This window comes from Pinus tabuliformis, chromosome 2_1 (assembly GCF_031772625.1).
Source record: "Pinus tabuliformis cultivar Carrire ecotype Pingquan chromosome 2_1, CPIR1, whole genome shotgun sequence".
In the NCBI taxonomy this organism is placed as follows: Eukaryota; Viridiplantae; Streptophyta; class Pinopsida; order Pinales; family Pinaceae; genus Pinus; species Pinus tabuliformis.
The window spans coordinates 674,508,466-674,525,244 of NC_142299.1; positions in this window are offsets into that span (position 1 = coordinate 674,508,466).

Sequence of the window (16,779 nt, forward strand, 5' to 3'; positions counted from 1 at the left end):
AGATGTTGAGTTTAAATGGATTGACAACTGTCAAGGGGCACTGGATGAGTTGAAAGAAAAGCTAGTGTCCGCCTCGATCTTGAGAGGTCCAAACTGGGCCCTACCTTTCCACATCCACACTGATGCCTCAAACAAAGCCATAGGGGCAGCCTTAGGACAAATTAAGGAGAAACTCCCATATGCCATATACTTCATTAGCAAAAACATGTCCAAGGTAGAAATTAACTATACTGTAACCGAGAAAGAATTCATGGCCGTAGTCCATTCCCTAAACAAGTTCAGACACTGCATCATCGGTTATCAAACATTTGTGGACATTGATCATGCCGCGATTAGATATTTAATGAATAAGCCTGATTTCAATGCTCGTATTATTATATGGTTACTTTTGTTACAGCAATTTGATTTGACTATTGTCGACAAGCCAGGTAAGGAAAATGTTGTTTCTAACTTCTTGTCTAGTTTGGATTTGCCTGCAGGTGAAGAAGGAACAGTGGATGACCATATGCCAGATGAACATCTATTTGCTATCTCAGTACTCTCTCCATGGTTTGTTGATATAGCAAACTACTTGGTCTCAGCACAGTTCCCTCCACATCTGTCCTCAAAGGAGAAGAGTAGAATTGTAAGGAAGAGTGCCCCATTCACTTGGATCGGGGGCAACTTGTTTAAATTGGGCCCAGATCAGATCATGAGGCGTTGTGTTAGGGAGGAGGAAGCCTTTGACATCCTCCTAACCTGTCATGATGGACCTTGTGGAGGTCACTTTGCAGCCAAAAGGACTGCCTTCAAAATTCTACAGGCAGGCTACTATTGGCCTACTCTTCATCAGGATGTCAGAAGACACATCAGCCAGTGTGACCAATGTCAGAGGATGGGGAAACTGACTCCAAGAGATGAAATGCCTCTCCAACCTCAAGTGACCTTCGAGCCATTTCAGAAGTGGGGCATGGATTTTGTGGGTCCTATCAACCCTCCTTCAAAGCAATGGTCTTACATCATTGTGCGAACCGACTATCTGACCAAGTGGGCAGAAACAAAGGCAATCAAAGTAGCAACATAAGAAAAGGTGGTTGAGTTCCTGAGGGAAAATATCTTCTACAATTTTGGCTACCCAAGAGAGTTAGTCACAGATTAAGGAAGCCAGTTCACCTCCAACCTGATTGAAGATTTGCTCACTCATCACAAGATCAAGCACAAGACTTCCACCCCCTATCATCCTCAAGCAAATGGGCAGGTGGAAGTCACTAATCGAGCATTGGAAGGGATTTTGACTAAGGTTGTGAGCAGCAGCAGAAAGGATTGGGAAGATCACCTGGTTGAGGCCACCTGGGCCTACAACACCACTTGGAAGACCACAACCAGTTTCACACCTTATGAGCTAGAACATATATTTCATTAAATTTGGAAATTTTTTATTACAATGACATCAATAGAATTGAGGTTTTTGGTTATTTTGAAATTCTAGATTCATCACTTAATTTCAAATTTAATGAAATATGTGTTCTAGTCTACGGGAAGAAAGCTTTGTTGTCCATAGAGTTCGAATACAATACATTGAGGGTGGCAGCTCAGCTGGACCTAGATCTCAGCCATTCTCAACTTGAGAGATTATTGCAGCTGAATGGATTAGAGGAACAAAGAATGCAGGCCCTCCTCCACTCAGAAGTAGTTCAACTCCAGAGGAAGATATGGCATGACCGGCACCTTAATGAAAAGCAATTCCAGCCGGGAGATTGGGCGCTGCTGTATGACTCAAGATACAAGGATTTCAAAGGGAAGCTAAGGACAAGATGGTTAGGACCATATACAGTGGAGAAATGTAATGACAATGGTTCAACCCTTATCAGGACCATTGATGAAGAGGCCATCCCCATGCTTATTAATGGACATCAACTGAAAATCTACAAGAAACCCCTCTCGAGGCAGGAATTCATTGAAACTGTGGAAAAATCAGTGCTGGTAATAGAGCAGGGTTCTGCCTCTGTTCTAGCCACACCTTGATCATCAAAAAAAAAAGGAATAAAAAGATCCCTAGACGAAAACCTCTCTAAGGCGGTAAGGGCAGGCAATGAAGGTGAAAACCTCATGAAGGCGCCCTTGCTGTCTCTCAAAAAAAAAAAAAAAATGGAATAAAAAAGATCCTTGGTTGAAAACCTCTTTGAGGCACCTAGGGCAGATAGTGGGGGTGAAAACCTCATAGAGGCACCCCTGTTGTCTCTCAAAAAAAAAAAAAAAACAAGGAGAAAAAGAAGAGAAAAAAGAAAAAAACAGGTATGATCTTTGAAATTATTGCAGGTTGCAGGGATATAATGCAGATAAAGAGGGTCGTGCAAACCAAGGACAGGGGTCCATCCCAAGCTACTAGGAATCCTCACTGACACTCCCTCCATGGCCACACACTTTTTCCAGGATTTGGACACATTCGGGTCAAGATTCAACCTCCTACAGGAAGTTTCAGGGCTTTCTACAGGAAGTTCTGCATTTCTACAGGAAACATCCTGTAGAACCTTTGGACGAGCCAAAATCGATTCTGGAGGAGGATTTAAGACTTGAAGTTTGTTGGTGAGGCCTGCAGCCACCCCTTTGTCCCATCCATCACCTGTTTCCTCTCTTTCCACTGCCATTACCACCATTTGGTCCTGTACCCCTGCACAGTCATGTAAAAAAAGTCTTGTTTTCCTCAGATTGCCATTTTCTTCCAAGGGACAAATAAACTACATGAAGGCCCACACACTATACCTGTCAAAAGCTCCAAGAGGACCCTTCATCCGTGACTGTAGTCGTGCCCATTTCAGCATGCAGCCCAGGAGGAGAAGCAGCTATAGGATGTCCTACAGGAATCTTGTAGTAGCTGATCCACCTGGAATACACACTATGGAGTCAGGAGCAGTTGAAATCAGCACAGGAGGCATGCAACTAGCTCTGCGCAAATATGAACACCTCCTCAACAGCTGAGAGCAGTCGGGACTGTGCATGCAACGTTCACCACCATCGGACCGGTTCCTGAAAGCCTTGCATCTGGCATCAGCAAATGAACGAGGGAATTACCACGCCTGTGCATGAAGCCGCAGTGAGCAAAACCATTGCTTCACATCCAAAAACCTGCGAAATATGTCTGCGGTCACCCCAGGTAAGTGCTTAACCTTATTTCGCCAAATTAACATGAACTATACTATGAAACTTGCATGTCTGTGAATGTGCAGATTGAACAAATGCAATGGTCAGCCATCTGGCCACCCACAGCCAGTAGAACTGTCTCGTGGGAACCGAACAAGCATGGTTACACTCGATTCCGCCAGAAAGACGTGGAGCCGACACGTGGGAAGTGTCCAGTCAGGGAAATCAGTATATTTGCAGTGAAATCGACGGACTCACAGGGATGATGGTGGGTAATGGTGGAGATAGATATTGGCAGTCAGAAACACGCCGAGGAATAATGGCTGTGATGTTGTCTAACGGCTCGGCCTGGACACCTCACCCCCGTGCCATGAATTGCGCCATATTTCAAAATCATTTGGCCAGAGCACGCACATCAACCAGTGTCATTTACGCCACAACTGGTTTTTCAGCAACGTTAGCGTCCTCCTCCTCTGCAGTTCGTTAACCCGAGTTTCTCGGCCCAGTTCAAACTCTTCCCGCATCCCAGACTTGCTCCACAACGTTGTGACGTCCTCCAGAAGCAGCAAAAGCTCTCTACAGGAAGGAGCTCTACAGGAAGCAGAGTGTGATCCAGGTGGATATTGGTGGCCACCTGCCAAGTCCACCTGGACCCCCACCATTGTTTCTCTCAGCATTTTCAGTTTCCTTAATTGTAGCACAACTTACTATTTTTAGCAGTTTTTCGGGTCCTGAACTTCTGAAGCCGTTTTGAGGCCCTAAAAGACGTTTTTTGGGAAATCTGGGGGCAACATGGGTCCATGGACTGATGTTTCCCTTCCCAAAGTGGTAGTGCTCGGATAGATCTTTCGAATGAGCTATTGTACGCGTCAAACGGAGATCGTATGCCAAAGTTACGACCCCGGGAAGTTGATGTACCAATTTACCCAAACAAGGCCCACAGTTTGGCGTTTCATCTCCTAGGGTTAGGTTTTGGAATGTTAAGGGTTTTCCATTGTTTCTCAACAATAAATAGGCCTTCGAGACTCATTGTAACAGAGTTTAGAGGCATGTAGCCACCACATCTCTTCTCAGAGATAAGCTACCATCGCCCTAGCTGGTTTATTTCCATTTCTGGTTGTAAGCATATTTCAGTATTTTCCATTAATGAAATGAAGTATTATTTCCGCTGCATCTTTTTTTATATGGTTATCTCTGTAATTTGTTGTGTTCCTGTTTAAATCCAGATCAGTGGTATCAAAGCTAGGTTTGCTTTTTCTCTGTTTTTCTTTGCATGTCCCCAACAAGGTTGGGATATAAGGAGTTAGGGCTTGAACTGGTTGAACCTTTGTAAGACCAGCCTCGCAAATCCCGACGGTCTCCCATGGCGGATGAGAAGAAATACGAGGGGGCAGGAGATCCCATCAAAATCTTGCTCGAAGAAGCCCTCGAGCGACAACGGAACGCGATGATGGAAAACTTTGCCCAAATCCTTCAGCGGCTACCCAGAAGCGACGCATCGGCTTCCAGCAGCTACTATGGAAACGCCACGCCCTTTAAGATACAAGTTAATTTTGAAATCCCCATATTCGAGGGTCAAATAGACGCAGATGTCGTAGATAAATGGTTAAATCAGATAGAGGGTTATTTTTTTGTTCATGAATTTTCGAGTCGAGAAAAGATTGTTTTCGCTCTTCTCAAAGCAGCGCCCACGTCAAGGACTGGTGGGAAACCTACTGCGAGCAGAAGGATGAAAGTACTGGCTCACTATTTTCAGCCGCACCCACCTGGAATGTTGGCATTATGATGCATGTGTTGTACTTGATGGCAACCCTCTCATAGAAGAATATCTCACTTATGTATAACTGGGTGAATCTTCAGAAGAGATATCAGATGTGACTGATAGAGGACAGCTCAAAGGAATCAGATGATGAATCTTCAGAAGAGATATCAGATGTGACTGATGGAGGACAGCTCAAAGGAATCAGATGATAGTTCTAAGTGTGACAAGTTAGCTTTGCCATCAAGTCCAAAGGGGGAGATTGTTGGCATTATGAGATAAGTGTTGTCCTTGATGGCAAACCTCACTGATGACAAATCATAGTACAGAAGGTCAGCAGCAAGGAATTGATGATCAGACTATAAGAAGAAGAGAAAGTTCATACACGCAGGTTCGTTAAGCCCAAGTCGCGTGTACACGCAGGTTGGCTTCAGCAAAAGCCCGTGTATGTGGAAAAGTACGTTTGGTCCATGGCGGTTATTCCTTGGAAGTTGTGCCTATGGTTTTGGACCTTGGCGTCTCGGCGGACGTGTTGATCCCTAGTTTTGAAGTTGATGGTATTGGATTTCTATGGTTTTGGCTCTTGGTATTGAACAAGGCCTAAGACTATATAAGGAGAAGGAAATCATTAGGCAAGTGCATCTGAAATGTCTTGAATATCTGATGAAGCATTAGATCCAGTATGCAGGGTTATGGGTTGATGATGCATTGCTTGATCTGAGCTAAGGAGAGATCTCACTGGTTGATGAAAGACTAGATCTAAAGGATAGATCGGGATCAAATGGTTTGAAATGAACTATCTTTATGATGCTTATTCTAGATCTACATACTGACGCATGTATTGTTCTATAAGTGTTATGAGTATGATTGATGTCTGGTACAGCTGCAAGTTATGAGAAATTATTTTTAGATCTGTACGCGGGTTGTCTTTGGCAAAAGCGCGTATACACGCGGGTTTGATTCATCGAAGTAGCGTATACATTGTAAAGCTTGATATTTGAAGTTGCAGATGGATCTGATGGTTATTACAGAGTTCTGTGTCTGCTCTGTGTTCTGGTGACTGTTGTTAACAGGGTTTCAGTGATTCAGGGTTTGATGACTGTTTTTATCTTCAATGATAGTTATGGGTCCAGTATGAAAATTGGATGAAATGTGGCCTTTCAGATTATGTGTTGTGCTTCAGTGTATCCAGTCTGAAAATTGATGAAACGTGGTACCTGGAGGTGAGAAGATTGTAGGCAAGCACCTACGTACTAGTATCTAAGCTAGTACAAAAGCTAAGGGAGATCTTTGGAGCATTGTAGCAGGTAGCAGCCTGCGTACTAGTAAATGGATCGGCTAGTACAAGAGCAAAGGGGGTTGTAGCTTCCGTACTGGTATAAGACTGCACCAGTACAAACATTGTAAGAGGATTTTCTTATTAAGAAGAAGATTGAGATGACTTGCAGCAGGTGGTTTTCACCCACATTGGGTTTCGACCTTATATCTTTGTGTTCATGTGTGTGGCTCTTGTGTGATGTTCTGTTCTGTTATTCTGCACCTGGTTACTGTTAATATGCTTAATAATGATCTGATGTATTTACTGAAGACTAAGCTAACTGAATCATAAGATTTCTGGATATACGCAAGTTTCTTTAGACACAGTAGCGTGTACACGCGGGTTAACTTAACTGAAGTAGCGTATATGTTTCTGAGCATTGAAAAAGTTTTATAGTTCTGATAATACTGATTCACCCCCCCCCCTCTCAGTATTATTTCCAACAATTGGTATCAGAGCAGGTCCTTTGGTAGAAGCTTGATCGCTTGAAGGAGATCCGTGGAACAATGGGAAAGAAGCTTAAGAGGAAAGCTCATAAGAAGAAGAAGACATCTCAGAAGATCTATGATAGTGGGAGAGTCGATTGGGGATTAGGTATAAGAAGTTCTTCAGATTCAGAATCAGATTCAGAATCATTATCAGGTATGAATGTGTTATCCTCTGATGTTCCTGCTATATTTCCTTGTGAAAGTGATGGAAGTGATAGTGAAACTACTGAACATGCTTTTATGAGTGAGCAAGAAAAGTATCAAATAGAGGCAGTATTTAGAAGGCTTGCAGATAAAGTTAAAGATCAACAAGATCTATTAAACAAAAGGGAATGTGCTTTCAAAGAAGAAGTTACCAAACTAAAGGCCCAATTAGAAGAAGGAAACAAGGTAAGAAAGCTACTCAAGGACAAGGAAGACCAATGTCAAAAATTGCAGCATGAAGTGACATCATTAAGAAAAGAAGTCAATGAAAGAAGCATAACCATCAAGAAACTCAAAGATAGATCCAGCTACTATGAAAATCTTGAAGCTACAATCCCCTCACTAAAAGGAGATCTTGAAGAATCAAAGAAGCAGAATACAGATCTACTCCAAGCTATTGCAAAACAAGAAAACGAAGTCACCAGCTTAAAATCTCAACTAGAATGTGCCTTCCGAGTTCGTCAAATGCAGCAGGATCTGAATGAAGAACAAGAAAAGGAGATTCTCAAACTAAGGCATCAGTTGGAAGAAGGAAGGAAAGATGGAGAAGACATGAAGAAGCAATGTCTAGAAAAGGAGGAACAACTTCAAGTTGAGGTAAATATCTTGAAAGGTAAAATAGAAGAAAAGGATAAGCTTTTACGATTTCAAGATAGTTCTAAAGTCTTGGATGATATTCTTAGTAGTCAAAGGTCTCCTGCTATCAAGACTGGTCTTGGTTTCCATGAATCTGTTGAAGGTGAATCTAGTTCACAAGGTGAGGCAAGGAACTCTAAAGAGAAATCCAAAATGATCAACAAAGAGATGAAAGGTCAATCTCATCATCAACCAAGGAAAGAAAGTCTTCAAAGAAAATCTTTTACTCCTCCTATGAATAATGTTGAATGTTATGTATGTCATAATCTTGGACATGTTGCAGCTAGATGTAGAAGAAGAAGAGTTCAAGACTATTATGCGGACATGTCATCTCAATCAAGGTACTTTAATGGATATTGCTTTGCTTGCAATATGTATGGTCACAAAGCTGCTGATTGCTACAGGAGGAATATGAAACATGTAAGATGTTATACATGTAACAAGCCTGGACATATAGCAAAGGAATGCAGGAACAAAGGATGGACATCACACCAAAAGGAGAAAACCTCATCACACTTGAAGATATGGAGGAAGAAGGAAGTACAGTCAGCACAATGTACTGAGACACAGCACAACACAAACATATCAGACTCAGGGGGAGATGAAAGTGTAAAACTTCAGTGTTCTGAATCTCATACGCAAGTTCCTTAAAGGGAAGTCGTGTATATACGCGAGTTAGACACTGCAAAGTCGCGTATATGTCAATCTGAGGAAAAGCAGTGGGGACAGGATCAGCAAAAGGATCTGATATGATTCAGTCTGTTATTTGCTCTATTGGTTACAGTCTGTTGAGGATGTGTGGAAATGTTTTGTTACTTGTATGATGTCTAGAAGTGTTTTTTATCCTAACTTGAGGATGATGATGTTTTGATGCTTATTGCTGATATATGCATGATCAGATCTAACAGATGGCACTGGTTGAGGGGGAGCATATGCCTTTAGTAATTCATTGTTGGCATTATGGTTTATAATCCTTGGTGATGATTCTTATATGGCTAAATGATATATCTTGCTATGATGTGGTTGTGAGTTGTCTATGATAAACTCTCATATGATTCTTGAAGTTACATAGAAGATGTTCAGATCAGATTTATGGTTGATCCTTTGATGATGCATATATGGTGCTTACATGGTGATCTTCATAAGGACAAGGAGAAGTACAAAGCTTGAATACACATCTTCCTCACTTGATGATGAGTCACTCATATACTGCTGTTGTCATATGCATAAAGATCATACAGTTATGATGCAGGCACTCATGTGGATAAGGATTGTTGCTGATGATGATATCAAGAAGCTTTGTCAAAAGAGTTGAGCTCAAGATACATAGTGTTGATACATGGATGACTCCTCAAAGTTGCTCTGTTGGAGACATGGTGATGAGTTCTTATCTATATGATGATAGGTTGATACTTACATATATTGATTGATGTAGATGTTCCCAAGTAATGATACTTGGATCATGTAGATCTTGACGTTGATGTAATGGCTATGGTGGTTTCACATGTAATGTGAATGATTTCATGATGATGTTTAAAAGGAGGAGTTGACATCTATGTTCAGACATACCTTGCTGCAGGACATTTACAGGTTATTGATATGAAAATGGTTGTACGCGAGTTTCATAAGGCCTATCCGCGTATATACGCTTGTTTATGTGGATGCAGACGCGTATATGGAATTTTGAAGGAAATCAGCAGGGACAGATGTTGGTTGCAGAAAGTCTGATATGGGTCTGACAGAGATCATCTGGCACAGGTTCAGGGGGAGCAGATAATCTTCCAATGATGCATTGTTGGCATTATCTTAAAGCCTTTGGTTCTAGTTCACATTTGTTGTTGATTCAGGTGGAACAAAGGTGAAAGGAGAACAGAAGGATCTCTTGGTTGCTGATCTGAATGGTGATTATCAGATGCTATTGGTGACATTCATAAGTCTTACTTTAGATAATTCGTCTCTATGTCATATATCTATTTTATGGTATCTCTTTCATGGTGTCAAGGTCATGTAACGGCCTATTTTGGTTTCCCCACTATGCCTGGGATGATTGATGCAATATGATTGGTTGTCATATGTAAACTTTTGATGTATTCCCACTTGGTTGGGTGGATGAGTCAATGTTTGTATATCCTCACTTAGTTGAGAGATGGATGTATGTATGAGTCTTTGGTGATAGGAAGGTCTTTTATGATGTATAGAGTCATGTTCTTCTTGAAGAACATCTTTTGTAGATCTTGCCTACAGTCAGGAAGAGCATGAACAACACACTTCAGCGGTACAGAGATTCAGCATGTACTCAGAGGGAGCATGGACAGATTGGTACACCTTGGCATATACAAAGGGGGAGATTATTCAGAGATTTCAGCAGGTACTCAGGGGGAGTATGGACAGTGGAATGATTCAGCAAAGGAAGAGAATATCTTGGTCCACCCTTTGCCCTTGATGTCAAAGGGGGAGAGTGATTTGGTGTTGTTGCCATCAAGTCCAAAGGGGGAGATTGTTGGCATTATGATGCATGTGTTGTACTTGATGGAAACCCTCTCATAGAAGAATATCTCACTTATGTATAACTGGGTGAATCTTCAGAAGAGATATCAGATGTGACTGATAGAGGACAGCTCAAAGGAATCAGATGATGAATCTTCAGAAGAGATATCAGATGTGACTGATGGAGGACAACTCAAAGGAATCAGATGATAGTTCTAAGTGTGACAAGTTAGCTTTGCCATCAAGTCCAAAGGGGGAGATTGTTGGCATTATGAGATAAGTGTTGTCCTTGATGGCAAACCTCATTGATGACAAATCATAGCACAGAAGGTCAGCAGCAAGGAATTGATGATCAGACTATAAGAAGAAGAGAAAGTTCATACACGCAGGTTCGTTAAGCCCAAGTCGCGTGTACACGCAGGTTGGCTTCAGCAAAAGCGCGTGTATGTGGAAAAGTACATTTGGTCCATGGCGGTTATTCCTTGGAAGTTGTGCCTATGGTTTTGGACCTTGGCGTCTCGGCGGACGTGTTGATCCCTAGTTTTGAAGTTGATGGTATTGGATTTCTATGGTTTTGGCTCTTGGTATTGAACAAGGCCTAAGACTATATAAGGAGAAGGAAATCATTAGGCAAGTGCATCTGAAATGTCTTGAATATCTGATGAAGCATTAGATCCAGTATGCAGGGTTATGGGTTGATGATGCATTGCTTGATCTGAGCTAAGGAGAGATCTCACCGGTTGATGAAAGACTAGATCTAAAGGATAGATCGGGATCAAATGGTTTGAAATGAACTATCTTTATGATGCTTATTCTAGATCTACATACTGACGCATGTATTGTTCTATAAGTGTTATGAGTATGACTGATGTCTGGTACAGCTGCAAGTTATGAGAAATTATTTTTAGATCTATACGCGGGTTGTCTTTGGCAAAAGCGCGTATACACGCGGGTTTGATTCATCGAAGTAGCGTATACATTGTAAAGCTTGATATTTGAAGTTGCAGATGGATCTGATGGTTATTACAGAGTTCTGTGTCTGCTCTGTGTTCTGGTGACTGTTGTTAACAGGGTTTCAGTGATTCAGGGTTTGATGACTGTTTTTATCTTCAATGATAGTTATGGGTCCAGTATGAAAATTGGATGAAATGTGGCCTTTCAGATTATGTGTTGTGCTTCAGTGTATCCAGTCTGAAAATTGATGAAACGTGGTACCTGGAGGTGAGAAGATTGTAGGCAAGCACCTACGTACTAGTATCTAAGCTAGTACAAAAGCTAAGGGAGATCTTTGGAGCATTGTAGCAGGTAGCAGCCTGCGTACTAGTAAATGGATCGGCTAGTACAAAAGCAAAGGGGGTTGTAGCTCCCGTACTGGTATAAGACTGCACCAGTACAAACATTGTAAGAGGATTTTCTTATTAAGAAGAAGATTGAGATGACTTGCAGCAGGTGGTTTTCACCCACATTGGGTTTCCACCTTATATCTTTGTGTTCATGTGTGTGGCTCTTGTGTGATGTTCTGTTCTGTTATTCTGCACCTGGTTACTGTTAATATGCTTAATAATGATCTGATGTATTTATTGAAGACTAAGCTAACTGAATCATAAGATTTCTGGATATACGCAAGTTTCTTTAGACACAGTAGCGTGTACACGCGGGTTAACTTAACTGAAGTAGCGTATATGTTTCTGAGCATTGAAAAAGTTTTATAGTTCTGATAATACTGATTCACCCCCCCTCTCAGTATTATTTCCAACATGGAATTCATTCCGGGATGCCATCAAGGAGCAGTACTACCCTGTCGGAAGTATGAGGATGAATACATAAAGTGGACCACGCTGCGGTAGGGAAGGGACCAAGACGTGTCGGAGTTCACCAATCTTTTCCATACCCTTCGCACAAAGTTGGCTATCAAGGATTCAGAGCAACATTTGATACTCAAATACCATGGCTACCTGCACAAGTACATCCAGGAAGAAATACAATTCCTGAACATCTCCTCGCTCGGCACAGCATACCAATATGTCGTCAAGGTCGAGCAGAAGTTTAAAAAAAAGAAGCGAGACTTTGGATATGCGAATCGAAAGCAAGGGAAAGGTGCCCCTAAACCATAGAACAAAGGACAAAGCCAAGGCGGGACAGCCCAAGACAACCCGCCGAAGCTGCAAGCAAAGAACAACGCCGCGAAGCCGAAAAAGGACACGGGAAAATGGTGTGAGTTCCATAAGAGCTCCACTCACAACAGAAGTGAGTGTCGGGCCAAGCAGTCACTGGTGGCTGAGCTAAAGGTTTCAGAATCAGATGCATGTTCCGACTCTGAGTCAGAAGCCGATAAGGGGAATGAGAAAGGGAAGCAGATCATTGATGTGGATCCCAACACCACTATTGCTACCGCCAAGATCCAGAAAAATGAACCCGAAGATCTAGAGGAGGAGGAGCGTCTCTTCCACTCCCAGATGTGGGTAAAGGGCTCCCCGATACAGTTCATTGTTGATAGCGGGAGTAAAAAGAACCTCATTTTGGCAGAGGTCGTGAAGCGGTTGGGCTTACCAACCACAGCACATCCACAACCATACACCATTGGGTGGCTTCACCATGGACGAGATCTTCGGGTGAGCCAGCAGTGTTTCCTTCCATACAACATCAAGACCTTCACGGATGAGGTATTGTGTGACATTGCTCCCCTTGAAGTTTGTGATGTATTATTAGGACAACCATACTTGTGGAAGTGACATGTTGTGTATGAATCAAGGCCCCGTGCTGTTATTATTACATTGGGAAATAAGTTGTACAGGATACCAGAGGTAGCACCACCTACCGTCATCTCTTTGATTACTGCAAAACAATGCAGTAAGATAATTTCCAAAACCAGGAAATTTGTTTTGCTGATGATACGCCCTCAAGGAAAGAAGAAGACGGTGGTCGCAGCCTCCAGACGGGGTCCCTCTGCACGACAACTACAGATGGACAAGGTTGTGGAGGAGTACGAGGACATCTTCACCTCCCCAACAAGGGTTCCTTTGCACTGTCAGGTCAAGCACTCCATCGATCTGACCCCAGGTGTGCCGCTACCCAATGGACCAATTTATTGGCGCTCCGTTTTAGAGAACAATGAAATCAAGAGGCAGATTCAGGAGCTCCTGCAGAAAGGTCACATCTGTCCGAGTTCATCGCCTTGTGGGAGCCTGATCGTGTTGGTATAGAAGAAGGATGGGACGTGGAGACTCTGTATTGACTATTGGGTGCTGAACAAGATCACTGTCCGTAATAGGTACCCGATCCTGTGGATTGATGACCTCCTGGACCAACTAAAGGGGGTGAAATATTTCAGCAAGATTGATCTGAAGTCAGGATATCACCAGGTACCAATCGAACCCTCTGATGTGTGGAAGACTGCCTTCAAATCCAAGGAGGGCCTTTTCGAATGGTTGGTTATGCCTTTCGGATTGACGAATGCTCCTGCAACCTTCATGAGGCTAATGGATGACATCTTTCGGCCATTCACCAACTCCTTTGTAGTAGTATATTTGGATGACATTCTGATCTTCAGCCATAGTTGGGAAGAGCACCTCCACCATATCCGACAGGTTCTCCAAACACTGCGGCAACACAAGCTATGTGCCAATTTGGAGAAATGCACTTTTGGCATGACCCAGGTTCAGTATCTAGGATACATCATTGATGAACAGGGGGTGCATGTCGATGTAGCGAAGATCCAAGTCATTCGGGATTGGCCATCTCCAACCACTCTAACAGAGCTCCGCAGCTTTCTAGGTCTTTCCAACTTCTACCACAGGTTCGTGTTGGGGTTTTCTCATATTACTTGGCCCTTGAGTCAAGTCACCAAGGGAGGGGTGAAAGCAAAATTCTTTTGGTCTGAATCTCAACAAAAGGCATTCATGGAGCTAAAGGATCACCTCTGCACGACACCAGTGCTCGCGTTACCAGATTTACAACAACCATTTGAGGTTGGGACAGATGCCTCTGACTATGCTATTGGGGCAGTCCTTACTCAACATGGACATCCAGTGGCATATCACAGTGAAACACTTTCAGATGCAATCCGGAAGTACCCCACTTATGATAAAGAGATGTATTCCATTATATAGGCCTGCCGACAATGGAAGCATTACATTTTGGGGAAGGAAACGGTCATCCACACAGACCATCGACCACTGCAGTTCATACAAACCCAAGGGAAATTACAGAATGATCACCATCAAAAGTGGTCTACATACCTGCAACAGTTCCACTTGAATATCAAGTATAAGAAGGGCAACACCAATAATGTTGCAGATTGCCTCAGTCGACCACCGATCATGGCGTTAACCACCGTGCTCAACTCTTGTGGGAATGAGACTTTTGATTGGCCACTTCTCTATAAAAGCGACCCAGAATTCGGCCACACACACCAGACACTCTTGGAGGGTCAGCATGTTCCAGATTTTCACCTCCAGGATGCCCTGTTATGCCACCTGGGTCACCTTTGTGTTCCTTCAAGCAAGCGTGCCAAGATGATTTGGGAAGCACACTACAGTCGGGCTGCTGGGCATTTCGGGGTCGAGAAAACAGTGGCAGTACTGCAAAATTATTTCTATTGGCCGAATCTTCGACAGGATGTTGGGAAGTACATCAGATCATGTACTGCCTGTGCCATTGCCAAACCGACCATTAAGAAGCACGACCTCTATACCCTGTTGCCTACCCCTAGTCGACCCTGGGTAATCCATCTCCATGGATTACATGTCAGGCCTTCCTTCCACTAAGCATGGAAATGACTGTGTTTTTTTGGTCGTTGACAGGTTCTCGAAGATGGCCATTATGGCGGCCTGCAAGAAGAATATCACAGCAGAAGCCACTGCTAAACTCTTCTTTGAACGAGTGTGGGTGCACTTTGGGATCCCACAGTCTATCATCTCAGATCGAGACAGTCGATTTCTCAACACATTTTGGTCTAGTCTCTAGTCAATGCTGGACACCAAACTCACGAAGTCCACAGCCTTCCATCCTCAAACTGATGGCCAGACAAAGGTTGTCAATAGGATGATTGTGCACATTCTGTGCATGTATAACTCAAAGCATCCACGCACATGGGACGAGAGCCTCCCCTATGTTCAGCATAGCTACAACCGAGCTCTTCACAGCTCCACTGGCCATAGCCCTTTTCAAGTGGGTTTGGGATTCCAGCCACTATGCCCCATTGATGTGGCCATGCCACTTGCAGCTACTCACATAAATTCAGCTCATGTCTAGTCCGAAACAGATAAGGCCACTAGCCTCATTGAGCGCATCCAACATATTCGCCAGCAGGTCCATGACATTCTTGAGAAATCAAATGCCAAGTACAAGCAGCGACATGATCAACATCGGATGCCACACAAGTTTCAGGTGGGCGACAAATCTGGTTGCATTTGCAAAAGGAACGCCTTACCGGAGCCTATCGGAAATTGAGACCACTCCGATATGGTCCTTACACCATTACTAAGGTTATGGGAGACAATGCATTTGAGCTCAGCATTCCCCCATTCCTTGGCCTGCACCCAGTGTTCAATGTGGACCGCCTTTGGCCATACTTTCCACCATTGCTAGACACATCCGACATTGTAGAACAGCTCAAACCCACAGAATTAAATCCAGATTGCATGGAACAAGCTGCAACTGATCGGATCATGGACACACAGATCAAGAACACTTGCCAACAGAATATCCAACTGTATCGAGTTGTCAAAGCAGGCCAACTCCTTCAGCAGGGCAAGTGGCTCACCAGGGAACAAGTTCAGCAAAAGTTTCCTCATCTCATGGAGGAACTCAACGCAATGGGGACCATTACTTCCTAAGGGGGGAGGAATGATCCAGGTGGATATTGGTGGCCACCTGCCAAGTCCACCTAGACCCCCACCATTGTTTCTCTCAGCATTATCAGTTTCCTTAATTGTAGCACAACTTACTATTTTTAGCAGTTTTTCGGGTCCTGAACTTCTGGAGCCGTTTTGAGGCCCTAAACGACGTTTTTTGGGAAATCTGGGGGCAACATGGGTCCATGGACCGATGTTTCCCTTCGCAAAGTGGTAGTGCTCGGGTAGATCTTTCTAACGAGCTATTGTACGCGTCAAATGGAGATCGTATGCCAAAGTTACGACCCCGGGAAGTTGATGTACCAATTTACCCAAACGGGGCCCACAGTTTGGCGTTTCATCTCCTAGGGTTAGGTTTTGGAATGTTAAGGGCTTTCCATTGTTTCTCAACAATAAATAGGCCTTCGAGCCTCATTGTAATAGAGTTCAGAGGCATGTAGCCACCACATCTCTTCTCAGAGATAAGCTACCATCGCCCTAGCTGGTTTATTTCCATTTCTGGTTGTAAGCATATTTCAGTATTTTCCATTAATGAAATGAAGTATTCTTTCCGTTGAATCTTGTGTATATGGTTATCTCTGTAATTTGTTGCATTCCTGTTTAAATCCGGATCAGAGTGAAAGCTACCGGAGCAGAGAAGCCCGTGTCTATACGTCGAAATTGGAAATCTCAAGGAGAGGTAGGCTCAAACATGCCATCCCCATGCTTAATTTTCAAAAGGTGGTGAATTAGCTTGTTTGAAGTGGGGAAAATTGAAACCAGTCTGCCTGTGGTCAAGAACGATGGTTTGCTTATATAATACACAGAATTTCTTTGAATGGTGATGCGTCATACTCACCTCCATGGTTCCTGTTAACAAACTCTCCCCATTATTATGACAAACTGTTGTAAGGCTCACCTGTGCATGTATCA